Raw genomic sequence first — 11,295 nt, forward strand, 5'->3', positions numbered from 1 at the left:
GAAATGCTTCCTGCAACCGGGTTGCAGGAGCAAAATGCTTGCTGCAACCCATGACGTCTTATCCGGTTTAAGAAAAACGTCACGTCCGGCTATTGTTTTGTGGGTAGGTGGTTGTTTTTAGTAGCAGAATAGCTGGTCGTCGGAGCCGTGGGAGCTGCGTCGCCGTGCCAGCCGTGCGCTCTCGTGTTGTACGGTACGTAAGCAATTTTTTCTATTTTTTAGATATTTCAGTATGCATGTATTGAGTCATTGCCCGCTGTCTGGAACTCTACATTTAGTTTTCAACTTCCCTGCGCCCAAATGTTCTGTTGACGACCATTGAGCCTGCTTGGCCGGCAGTGGGCCCGAACGGCCCAAAGGTGTATTATAGAAAGTTTCAATCGAAAGCTCAACGTAGTTCTACACCAAGGAACATGCGGTTAAATACCGTTTATTAGGCCAACCGCACAAAAGTCTCAGTCATGTAAAACACGCCTGACTACCAGTCTTGCGTGCGCCTAAAAAGGGCGGGAAACTTGGGTGAGCTTTCCTCAGCGGTCTGGATGAATATTTATTGATTGTAACGTCTTTGAGCTGATGGAGGGACTTAAGGAGATACTAGGACATGACAAAACAACGCGTAGAAGCAGGAAAGGCGAGGATCACACAGGCCTGTGTGGGAAGCTTTTGTTTCGGTGCACCACGACGTACTAACCATTTGTGCGACGTGACCCTTTGTGTGACCCGCATTGTAATGACGCGGTGTAGAATAATGATTTCATACCTCATTTTATGACTGCGCACTGTCAAGTGTATGCAGGGCCAGTTTCTAATTACGGTGAGGTAAGCGATTTCGCCTTGTACTTGTCTTAATTTCTTTTGTGTGTGTAAACATCGCTTAGCTGACGTCTAATATTTGTACGCAGGGACCTTCCTGATATGTGTTTTGGAGTCTAGCATGGGCTTGCTGGTTGCTGAGGCTGAACAAATGGGACTATGAAAGGCGGAGGCAGCATATGCTCCAACGCCACAAGGTGAGCCCTGTACTTAATTTCAAAACAATTGCTGTGCCACCGGGACTGGTCATTTGTTTTAATTTTTACATGGGGAACATGGCACAGGTCACCAGTTTGCATAGAGTGCATGAAGGATTCAAATAAGCAAGCATCCCTGCAGCTTGCTGCAGTTGCGGTGTCCAGCTTGTAGTTCGCAGCCTTTCTTTCTCGGCTGCAATTAATGCATCGCAAACAGTGTGCAATGTACCAGTTGATTCAGACTAAGAAAACCAGACTAGCTCCAAAAACAAACAAATGTTTGCACGAGATGGAAGATCAAACCACGCTATATTGTCTTCTCAATTCGCTGTGAGAAACTAGCAAAGCTGCCTTCTTTAACGAATGGTATTCTACACAGATTGGTTGTGTCGCTTTTTTGTGCGTGTGACAAAGTTGCTGCAAGAACTTTATTTATTTATTTATTTGGTTACTATCAGGGCCGTTGAGCAGCTAAAAACAGTGACAGCTTCTCCGGGCACTGATATGCCTACCAGCCGATTGTGGCAGGGTTGCTTCACATTAATCAAAGCAGCCTAGCAAATGAGGCTCACTGTAGCAGCAAGAATTGTGAGCATGCCCTCGCACTCACTTGCTTTGTCATCTCCTGCATCTTCTGGCGCAGCAGCGCTGGGCAGTCTCTTTCCACTCATCAGAGATGATCCTTTTATGCCAGGGGTCTTAGAGCACGGCCAGCGAAGCTGCGTGGTGCAGTCTGCCCAGCTCAATTTTTAGCCTACGTTTTGAAAGCATTACCACCAGCCCTGATTTCGAACTAAAATAAGCTCAGACTTAGTACCCAGTTAGTACACATTCATTTTTGATAAGGCGTTGACCACTTAATCTGCATGAACTTTCATTTGACATCACTATGCCTTCAAAAGCAAGGAGCCAGACATCCTGCCTTTTCTTTTATTTCCAAGTGTGCGTTTTTTTTTTTCTTGCTGAGGATTATAAGTGTGGTATTTATTAACAGGTATGTCATTTCAGTACCTCTCTCCGAGTGATCCTGAAACTGCTTTTGTCCGGCATTCAAGCGGAAAGGAGCACACGTTGCTTTTCTTTTGCAATAATGGAAGGGCTTGGTCTGGAAAAAAAAAGTTTTGCTTATTTTTGTTCATTTTATCATTATTTATTGTACTTTGTTTCCTGTTGTTTTGTTTTCTGGCTCCTGGGTCATGACAGAAAAGGCTTTGTCAATGCGGCCCACGTAGCAATATGAGTTTGAGACCGCTGCTCTATGCCCATAATGGCTTGGCTATCAATGGATTTCATAATGAGTTTGTCTGAGGTAATTGTCAAGCAAAAAACTACCATATGCCACTGGTCGGCCCGGAAACACAACCTCCGCATCATGGTGTTAGAATAGAAGTGCGTGAGCGGGCTGCTCCACACCAAGCAGTAAGTGGCGATACCGATGCGCTGATTTCTGTAGGCTGCCGAGAGACTGCGTTGACTGTTGGTGGCCGCGGGTTCGCTGGTTGCCGCAAGGAATTGCAGTCAGTTCTCAACTTTCGCTGACGCCCCCGCTCCACGCCTTTCTTCGATCATGGTATATTCTAAGTTGTAATGTAATGTGGAAAAAACGTGCATTGTTCTCCACTGCGATACAGGCTACGTATTCTGCAATGAAAAATGTCAGCTTTTTTCGGTGCGAAAAGATGTCGAACAGCTTCAGCTATGGCGGCCGGCATACCAAGATAGGACCGAGCTATACAGTCACTCTTTGTGAGGGGCATTTGAAGCCCAGGTTTGTGTCCAAAACATGGATGACAGAGTTAAATGGGCATGTGCTACAAAGCGTTGCTCGTTGCTAGCAAAGGAAGCGGTCCCTACGATATTTTCTGCCGGCCTTGCCTACCTTTCAGACTTCGAAAAGTAGAAAGCGACCCACTGAAAGGCAGCCCCAGGAACCGAAAAAATAGAAGATCGTCAAACCTTGTGTAGAAGTGTCGGGTGAAGGTAGCACGTGCTTCACACGATACTGCGTGGGCATGGGCCGGCCCAAAAGCCGGGTGCGGCTCAGCCCACGGGTCGTCTGGGCCGACTCGTGAACATTTTTACTGGACCCGGGGTGGACTTAAACGTGCGGGCCCGAGCCGGATTCGGGCTTGTACACAGAGAGCCGATGTCCGATTTATAGTCACTTTGTCAGAGTAAAAATCCGCGGCGGCGCAGCAACGAAACGGATGAAATAACTGGTACGCTCCGAGAAAAAGGTTTAGTCTTCATAGCTTATTTATTTACTTATTACGGCACCGCGGTGGCTTAGTCATTAAAGCTCTCGAGTACTGAGCTGGGATACCCTAGTCTGATCCTAATTGGGAGACAGCATTTCGGTCGGAGCTGAAAGCATGGCAGGCATATGCTTATAGATGACAGTTTCATTGAAGAACCCCATGTGGCCGAAGTGATGCGAACGCCTGTGCTACAGCATCCTCATACCTTGAGCCGGTTGGGGACCATTACTCCAGACATAGCTCTCTTGTTTTTTTCATGTCATGTACACTTTTTTTTTTTTTCGTTGTGAGAAAATTCAAAACCAAACGTAGGTATGGTTTTCATTTTTAGCTGTTGATTGGAACGTCTCATAACAGAAATAGCCGCAAAGGCTTGATAGAGTTTAGAAATCTCCTTGACGTTGAAATAAGATAAATCTTGAATGAGCAATGTTTAAATGAGTCAATTAATGTTGTAAGCAATTAGATGTGCGCGGGCCACATTGAACGATTCAAACGAATATATGAAATTACTCCCCTCTGTGACTGAAGAGCAGCAGTCAGACACCGCTCTTGCATGTTTTAAAGCTTAAAATGCCATGTGCGGGTTACTCTAGTGTGGTGCAGCGTGGCATTCGCCTAATAAATTAGAGTAGCGCAGGATGAGGCTTTTTAAGCTATCAGCGAGCACAGACAGTCTGGTCTGCGATAAGGTGCTTCCGCATATGATCAGTTTTGTATACCACTGGAGACTAGGAACTGGAAACCTCATACAAACCACTGGGAAGGGCCAACGTCTGAACGCTTTATGAGGTTTGGCCTTTTCCAAGGTTGCTGTTCAACACTCGGGACGCCTCAGCCACAGATACAGTCTTGCTGCCGCAACGGCGCCATCTTTCTCGAAAGGGGAAATTGGAGGCGGGGGGGCCCTTCTACATGCAGAATCAGCGAAGAGCATTGCAGCCAGAACACATGCCGGCCCTGGCGGCGGTGCGATAAATATAGCTATGATATAACAGCGCCTCTCGCACACCACAGGGCGGGCACGCCGCCTGAGCTTCTTGTCTTTCTTCTACCACCGTCGCCTCCAGTTCACAGATACACTAAATTGGGAAGAATATTGGTTTTCTCTTTCTTTGATGGAGGTGATACCTACGCTTGACTAACGGCCGTTTTGGCATGGCGTGAAGACTACATACACATGCAATTGGCTACCTTGCGTTTCCTCGAGATTTTAATGTTATATTTTGCTGCACGCGGTGTCTAAATATTAAAGCCTCCTCACAAGAAATCCGATTACTTTCTCTCTCTCTCTCTCTCTTTTTTTTTTTTTTTTTTCGGGGCCCCCCTCGAAAGTTTAGACTTGGTGGGGAAGGAGGAAGCCGCTGTGGCAGTGTAAAGGGCAGCACACGAGGAGCTCACTGACTGCCGGCGTCTCACAGTCTGGCACACACCTGCGTCGATGTCGGGGGCACTCCCGCGTCGAACCATGTCGAACGCGCCACTGCGCGCTGTCGGCAAGACGAATTGGAGAAGCGTAGGGTAGATGGCTAGCGAGGACTTGGTCTGGGCCACACCGTCTGCGTCGCAAGGGCCTTTGCGCGCTGTCAGCCAGACGAAGGGGATGACCGCGTGGCCGGCTTGAGGGTACTGACCCAGGCGGGAAGACGCCGGGATTCACTTGAACCTATTTTGTTTCCCGATGGCCCGACTTGGGCTGCTGTCGCCGTCTGGCCAAACACCCCGCGTTCCTTTCCGGTGGGGAATTCTTGTCACAATAGTTGAAAGCGGCAGCTCTCGCGTTTGTCTCGTTGTCGCCATCCTTAACAGGGGATATGGCTCTTAAAACTATTTTTCCTACGTTTTTCAACAAATTTGATAAAACCTGGTATTCTGATTTAGTTTCTTGCACTGATTTCAAATATATAATTATGTTTCCAATTGGCCAATTAGTTCAAAAGATAAAATGAAATTGTTCATAATTTGCGGGAACAATAAAAAAATAACCGCACTACAAAAAATTCACGTGAACACTTTGCTAGGTACTAGAAAGCATAACAAATACAATGTTACGTGCACTTTTGTATAACAAATATTAGCGATGTTATAGCAGTTTAAAATTCACTGCTCCAAATGTGAGTGCCTTCCTGTCTGATTTAGAGCAAAATTGAAAACTTTGAACTGCTATAACATCGCTAATATTTGTTAAAAAAAAAAAAGAAATGCTCCTAACATTGTATTCATTATGCTTTCTAGTACCTAGCAAAGTGTCCATGTGAATTTTTTTGTAGTGCTGTTATTTTTTCATTGTTTCTGCAAATTATGAACAATTAATTTCATTATCTCTTGAACTAATTGGCCAGTTGGAAAAATGGTTGCATGTTTGAAATCAGTGCAAGAAACTGAATCAGAATGCCAGGTTTTATCAAATTTGGTCAAAAATTGGAAAATAATTTTAAGAGCCATGTCCCCCTTTAAGCAGAAGCGAAATGCAATACAGCTGACATATTTCGTGGTGTGTTTGGAGACTGTAAACGGCCTAAACTAATATATTCGTTTTCCGCTAATTTCTAACAGTCTAGAGTTATCATGGGAAGACAAAAGAGTCACACTGGCCGTACTGCCCGAATCCGTGGGTCTCACTGCCTGTCGGAGGTTGGGTACACTACGAGCAGTGGCGTGCCACGCCGGCGTGGCTCGTTCATACACAACCCTTCAGACACCACGCTTCACATCATGTTCTACTTGGCACTTGCTGTATTTCATTTTAAACCAGCCAAAAGACGAGACAGAGAATAGAAGCGAACGAGATGAGGCTGGCTTCTGTGTCTCGTCTTTTGGCTGGTTTAAAATGAATGATTACCAACTCGCCCAGTCGTTAACCTTATTGCTGTATTTACAGGGCATTCCCATGTCTGCTGCTGTGGTTTAGTTTAGCACTGATGAACTCTGTCTATGTTGGGATACATGCAACATAAATAGCTTGAAAGTAAAAGATTGCACAGCCATTATTGTAGCTAGTTTGTAAAGCATGGGATGCATAATGTGGAGGTCTCGGACCTCAACAGTGGCATGTTTCTTGTTTTTGTTTTGTTTTCCTAGTTTGTAATGAGTTATTTCTCATTTGAGAGTAGATACACTTCTAATTGCCATTCATCACCAATGCAGATTTTATTTTTATTAGTTAATTATATGCTTTCCTCAATTTTTTCCTTTTCTGCTAAATAGAAGAACATGAGCCTCTCATAGCCTGTGTTGCTTTGGGACATTAAATCCCATAAGCCAGACCAGCATGAGCCTCGTTTCTGGCAGTCATAGATCTATTTCATTGAACCTCTTTGTTAATAATAAGCTTGTCAAACATACGTCAGACAAAAACATACAGTATTATGGGTGTGACACCATGAAGGTGTCAATCATTAGAAATGTCACAAGTGTTGGGCAGGCATGGAGGGCCCATCATTAACATGTTAAAATTAAGGAAGCTCCGGTGCCACTCAAGCGAAAACATGAGAAGCCACTGACAGAAAGCCATGGAGTAGGGCATCTGGAGGAGGAAAGGGCTATCCTTGAGTGCAGTCTATCCTCACTGAAGTTATTACTGATCAGTGACTTGGAAATTTTATCAGAACAGGCATGGATAAAAAAAAATTATATGCAGAAGATAGAGAGTGGAAATGTGCTGCTTATTGATGTGAACTCCGAACTAGTCTAGTGGTGCTTGAGCACATCTTAGTGGTATAGTCCACATTTCTCAAGCTAACAAGCATTGCATTTTCTACTAGTTTGTTCCAAATTGTTGCTAAGGTCATTTGTGTTATTTTAAACATCTATACATGTTTTGGCTGTTAGTCTTGCATTTTCAGCAATGCATTGATCTTTGAATAAAAAGGAATCAAAAAGGTTATTTTGGTATGTCAGGTATAAAAAATTCAGCTAATAAAATCTTTTGACTTTAGAAACGTGCTTCAAAACTCCCGTTTTATAGCTTCAAAGTGCTCGAGCCTGCTTCCACCTCTCCAAGTTGGTTTGTGGTTCAAGTCATTATTGACAATTCTGCATGACTGAATTGATGTCTTCAATTTGGAGTTTTGGGGGAGGGTTGCATCCATTGGGAAGAGTGAAAAATGCTAGCCGAAGATAAGGAACGCTGCATTATGAAAATTCCGATTGCTATTGGGCAACCATCTCATGGATGATGGCACTTGAAAGCGTTTTGACTCGAGGTACTCGCACTGCTTGGGCTAGGCCAGTGCAGCACTTCATCTTACAGGAGCATATGCACCTAATTTTGGTCGCATTTTGCTTGTTAACGACATGCAAAACATTACTCTGTACAGATCATCACCTGGCTTTTATCTTCAACTGCTAAATAATTTATAATTGAATTTTTGTCATCTGTTTCAGGGTGTCTATACTCCATTAACACACTGAATGTTAGTAGTGCTGCTACTGCACTTAAAATCAAGTGTTGGTCTCTGTTTGCAATATTTTTTAGCTGCTTTGAGAAGTATGATGCTCATGGACAGCCTCCTTAACAACATGAACTGGTGTATTTGTGATGAGGACCATATATCAGACAGCCAGAGGTTTTATGATGCTAGCATTGTAGCAACTGTTGTGGTGCTGTAGTTCGGTGAGGGATTTGGCCATCTTGTGGTTGTTGCCCATTTGCTGTGGCCACCCTCAAAGTAAATAGCTATGGTCCTGTCACATAGTTTGAGAACTTCTTGTTACTTGTATGGAAATTACTGTTTGGCACAAAATGACTTATAGCTGCCATCATGTGCATTATAGAGGGCGAGCGACTACATTTCGGTGGAACAGTTCCTCATTCTTTTTCACAGCCCATAGGAAGAATTTCGCAAGTTTAGAAAAATGAAATGTTCACAGCTGAGTTAGTCGCAATTCTGGAATCATGCTGTGTAGTCGACAAACGCTACAATCCGAGAGCAACGCATGTCGTCTAATGAACAGTGCAAGCGAAACTTCTTGGATGCAGCAGCAAATGAAAATGTGCACACATGGTTTTCAAGATGTCTCAACGTTTATTTATATGCTTCACAACCTACCAAAGCCCGCACGCTTGCGTTATACCAAAGTACAATCAGCTGTCTGTTCTGATGTCTGCGGCCAGTGTTGATAAAGTTCTTTACCACCCATGGTGTCCATTTCTGCTGTGCATGTGCACTGCAGTGATACATTGTCACACGCATGCAGAGAGCACTAGTACTGGCCTTACTTAGGGTAACCTTTTCGCTGTTTTGGCTTTTCTCATTCTTGGGCTATGCTACAGGGTGCACACTTTTCTTCTTGTCTGGTTCCTTTGACGAGTCATGAATTCAGCATTTGTGCTTCTTTCCTTTTTGAGGGTGTAGTGACCATATGCTGGAAGTAGTAGGCGAATATGTCTACTTAGGGCAGGTAGTAATCGCAGATCCGTACCATGAAAAGGAAATAACAAGAAGAATAAGATTGGGATGGAGCGCATTTGGCAAGCACTCGCAGATTATGACTAGCAGCTTACCGGTATCGCTCAAGAGAAAAGTATACAACAGTTGCATCTTGCCTGTACTCACCTATGGGGCTGAAACGTGGAGGCTAACTAAGAGAGTTCTACTTAAGTTGAGGACAACCCAGAGGGCTATGGAACGAAAAATGGTAGGGGTAACATTAAGAGATAGAAAGCGTGCAGAGTGGGTCAGAGAAATAACTCAAGTTACCGACATTCTAGTGGAAATTAAGAAGAAGAAATGGACATGGGCAGGACATGTAGTGCGAAGAGAGGATAACCGATGGTCGCTGAGGGTAACAAACTGGATTCCAAGGGAAGGAAAGCGTAGCAGGGGGCGGCAGAGAGTTAGGTGGGCGGATGAGATTAAGAAGTTCGCAGGGGTCAAGTGGATGCAGCTAGCACAGAACCGGGTTAAGTGGAGAAATATGGGAGAGGCCTTCGCCCTGCAGTGGGTATAATCAGGCTGATGATGATGATGAGTGACCATATGCAAATCCACTATTAGAATATATGAGCTGCTGCATTAGCTGCAGTCCTGCTATCTTTTTATTTAAATTTGGTACATCTCTGAGTTTCTCTGGGTGTTTTGTTATTGTTCTGAGCTTGCATTCTTTTGTTTTTTCTCCCCGTGACAGCCGATCCTGCACGTGACTGATACTAGTCGAGAGATGACAACAGCTGCCCACCTTTCAAAGCATGGCATTCCCTGGCCCAAGTTGACTGCTCCCTGTGCTACTGGCTCAACAGTGTACTCACAAGTCTGCACTTCACTTACGAGCGTAATGGCAACACACACACGTTGGCCATAGCTTCTGTGTCAAAATAAAGTATTCCTACTTATGTGCCTTTTCATTCATTATTAACGCACATGATTGGAGTAATAAACACTCCAGTGCCAAAACACCATATTGACACACTCATTTATGTTTAGACTGCCTACCTTCTGCATTACTTCCCTTTTGTAACCTACCTAGAAAGGTAAGTATTTACTGTATGTGTCATAGAACCACATGTATTTGTTATTCCTTTTGAGACTGGAAATAATCCGCAAAACCAGTGAAGTAAGAAAAGTTCACAGATATGTTTCGTAGACAATTTTTAGAGGTAAGCCCAATGAAGATGTTTCGAACTGCAGGCAGGGACTGATGATAAAATGGCAAAGTGGGCGGCGTTTGTTGAATTTCATAAGATTGGTTTAATTCAGTATTTTGCAGATGAGCAGCAACTTAATTGCAATGCCCTTGTCTGGGATACACCCATACTCTCACCTCATGTAATGCTCAAACATTTGGCAGTGCTAATCACTTTACTAAAATATTGTAATCTTGGCCCTTCAAAGTGAATTGTGTTCAATAGCGAGGTGACATGCTTGTAGCAATGAGATTCTAACCTTGGATACCCTCTCAATACGCTATTGCTGTGCCTCTATGCTACTGGGATGGTGAGGCAGCATACTAAAAGGGCATAAAAAAAAGCGTGTGCAGTGATTCTTGCCATGTAACAATAGTTGAAGCCCTCGCCTAATTTAATGTGATTGCATTAAAAGGGCCATATTTACCAAAAAAGGCAATTTGAGCGACAAGGATGACTGGCAGATGGTATGACCGGATGGATTGGTCTGGGTGATGTGGGGACCATGGTATGGTCCAGCTGCCTACCCAAGCAGCTCCTTTGACATGAGAAAAACTCATTGCCTTTCAGAATCCCAAGTCAGATGTGTGAGTTGCGAGTTCATTCACATCATGTGATAATTAGTAAACTTACAAATTGGCATGTGTGATAAAAGCGCAAACTAAGATTGGTGAGTCAACAAGTAGCCAACTAAATGTACAGGGATGAGGATACAGGAGTCGTAAATGCTGTGGCATGTTTTCCTTAACAGCGGTGCAGAAGTGCCCCCGAAATATTTGTTGCATTTGCTCAATTTAGGTGTATTTCAGTTTCTGGTATAACCTTTCCCACACCTTTAACCTTTAGGCACAGTAATTGTAAGTAAAATCAGCAGTTAAAAAAATAGCATTGCCAAGATGACAGCGTTCCAAAAGATTGAGAAATAGTATTAAGGTACGTATAGCAGCAAAAGTTCAGCATGCACCTGTGATCCCAGCCATTTTTGGAACCATAAATGCAGTATTAACTTCAGTAGTTTATCAATTCAGTTTCGGACTATCCTCATGTTTGACAAGATTTTAATGATGAAACCTTCAGCTTAATGCCTCTAGTAGCCTGAGTATTCTGAAGCATAGCATTGTTGCCTTACTTAATTGCTTGGTACACTTTCCAATTTTGCAGTGAGAAATTTCTTAGCCCAAAAAAGTGAAAAATTTGGCAGTACTGTGTCAGGGACAAAGCAAGCTTTTGGAAAAGGAAAATAGAGTAGATGTCTCTGAGTGGACACCCCATGTGCACTGTGAATGAAACTAATGAGCAAAAAAAAAGCATATGCTTTCAAGCAAAGTATTGCAATGCTTAATATTACATAGAATTCCTCCTGGCACACATAGATTTCATATTTCAAGCTGCCAGTTTC

General features: G+C 43.7%; 1 long non-coding RNA gene across 1 annotated transcript; it reads left to right on the plus strand.

The window, feature by feature from the left end:
- Positions 1 to 60: 60 nt before the first annotated feature.
- Positions 61 to 9,605, plus strand: LOC146183533 (uncharacterized). Its single transcript, XR_014708769.1, has 3 exons — positions 61 to 193; positions 906 to 1,013; positions 9,401 to 9,605. It is a non-coding gene; the product is annotated as an uncharacterized LOC146183533 (long non-coding RNA).
- The last annotated feature ends 1,690 nt before the right edge of the window (positions 9,606 to 11,295 follow it).

This window comes from Amblyomma maculatum, chromosome 7 (assembly GCF_055883805.1).
Source record: "Amblyomma maculatum isolate TAMU_Amacu chromosome 7, ASM5588380v1, whole genome shotgun sequence".
In the NCBI taxonomy this organism is placed as follows: Eukaryota; Metazoa; Arthropoda; class Arachnida; order Ixodida; family Ixodidae; genus Amblyomma; species Amblyomma maculatum.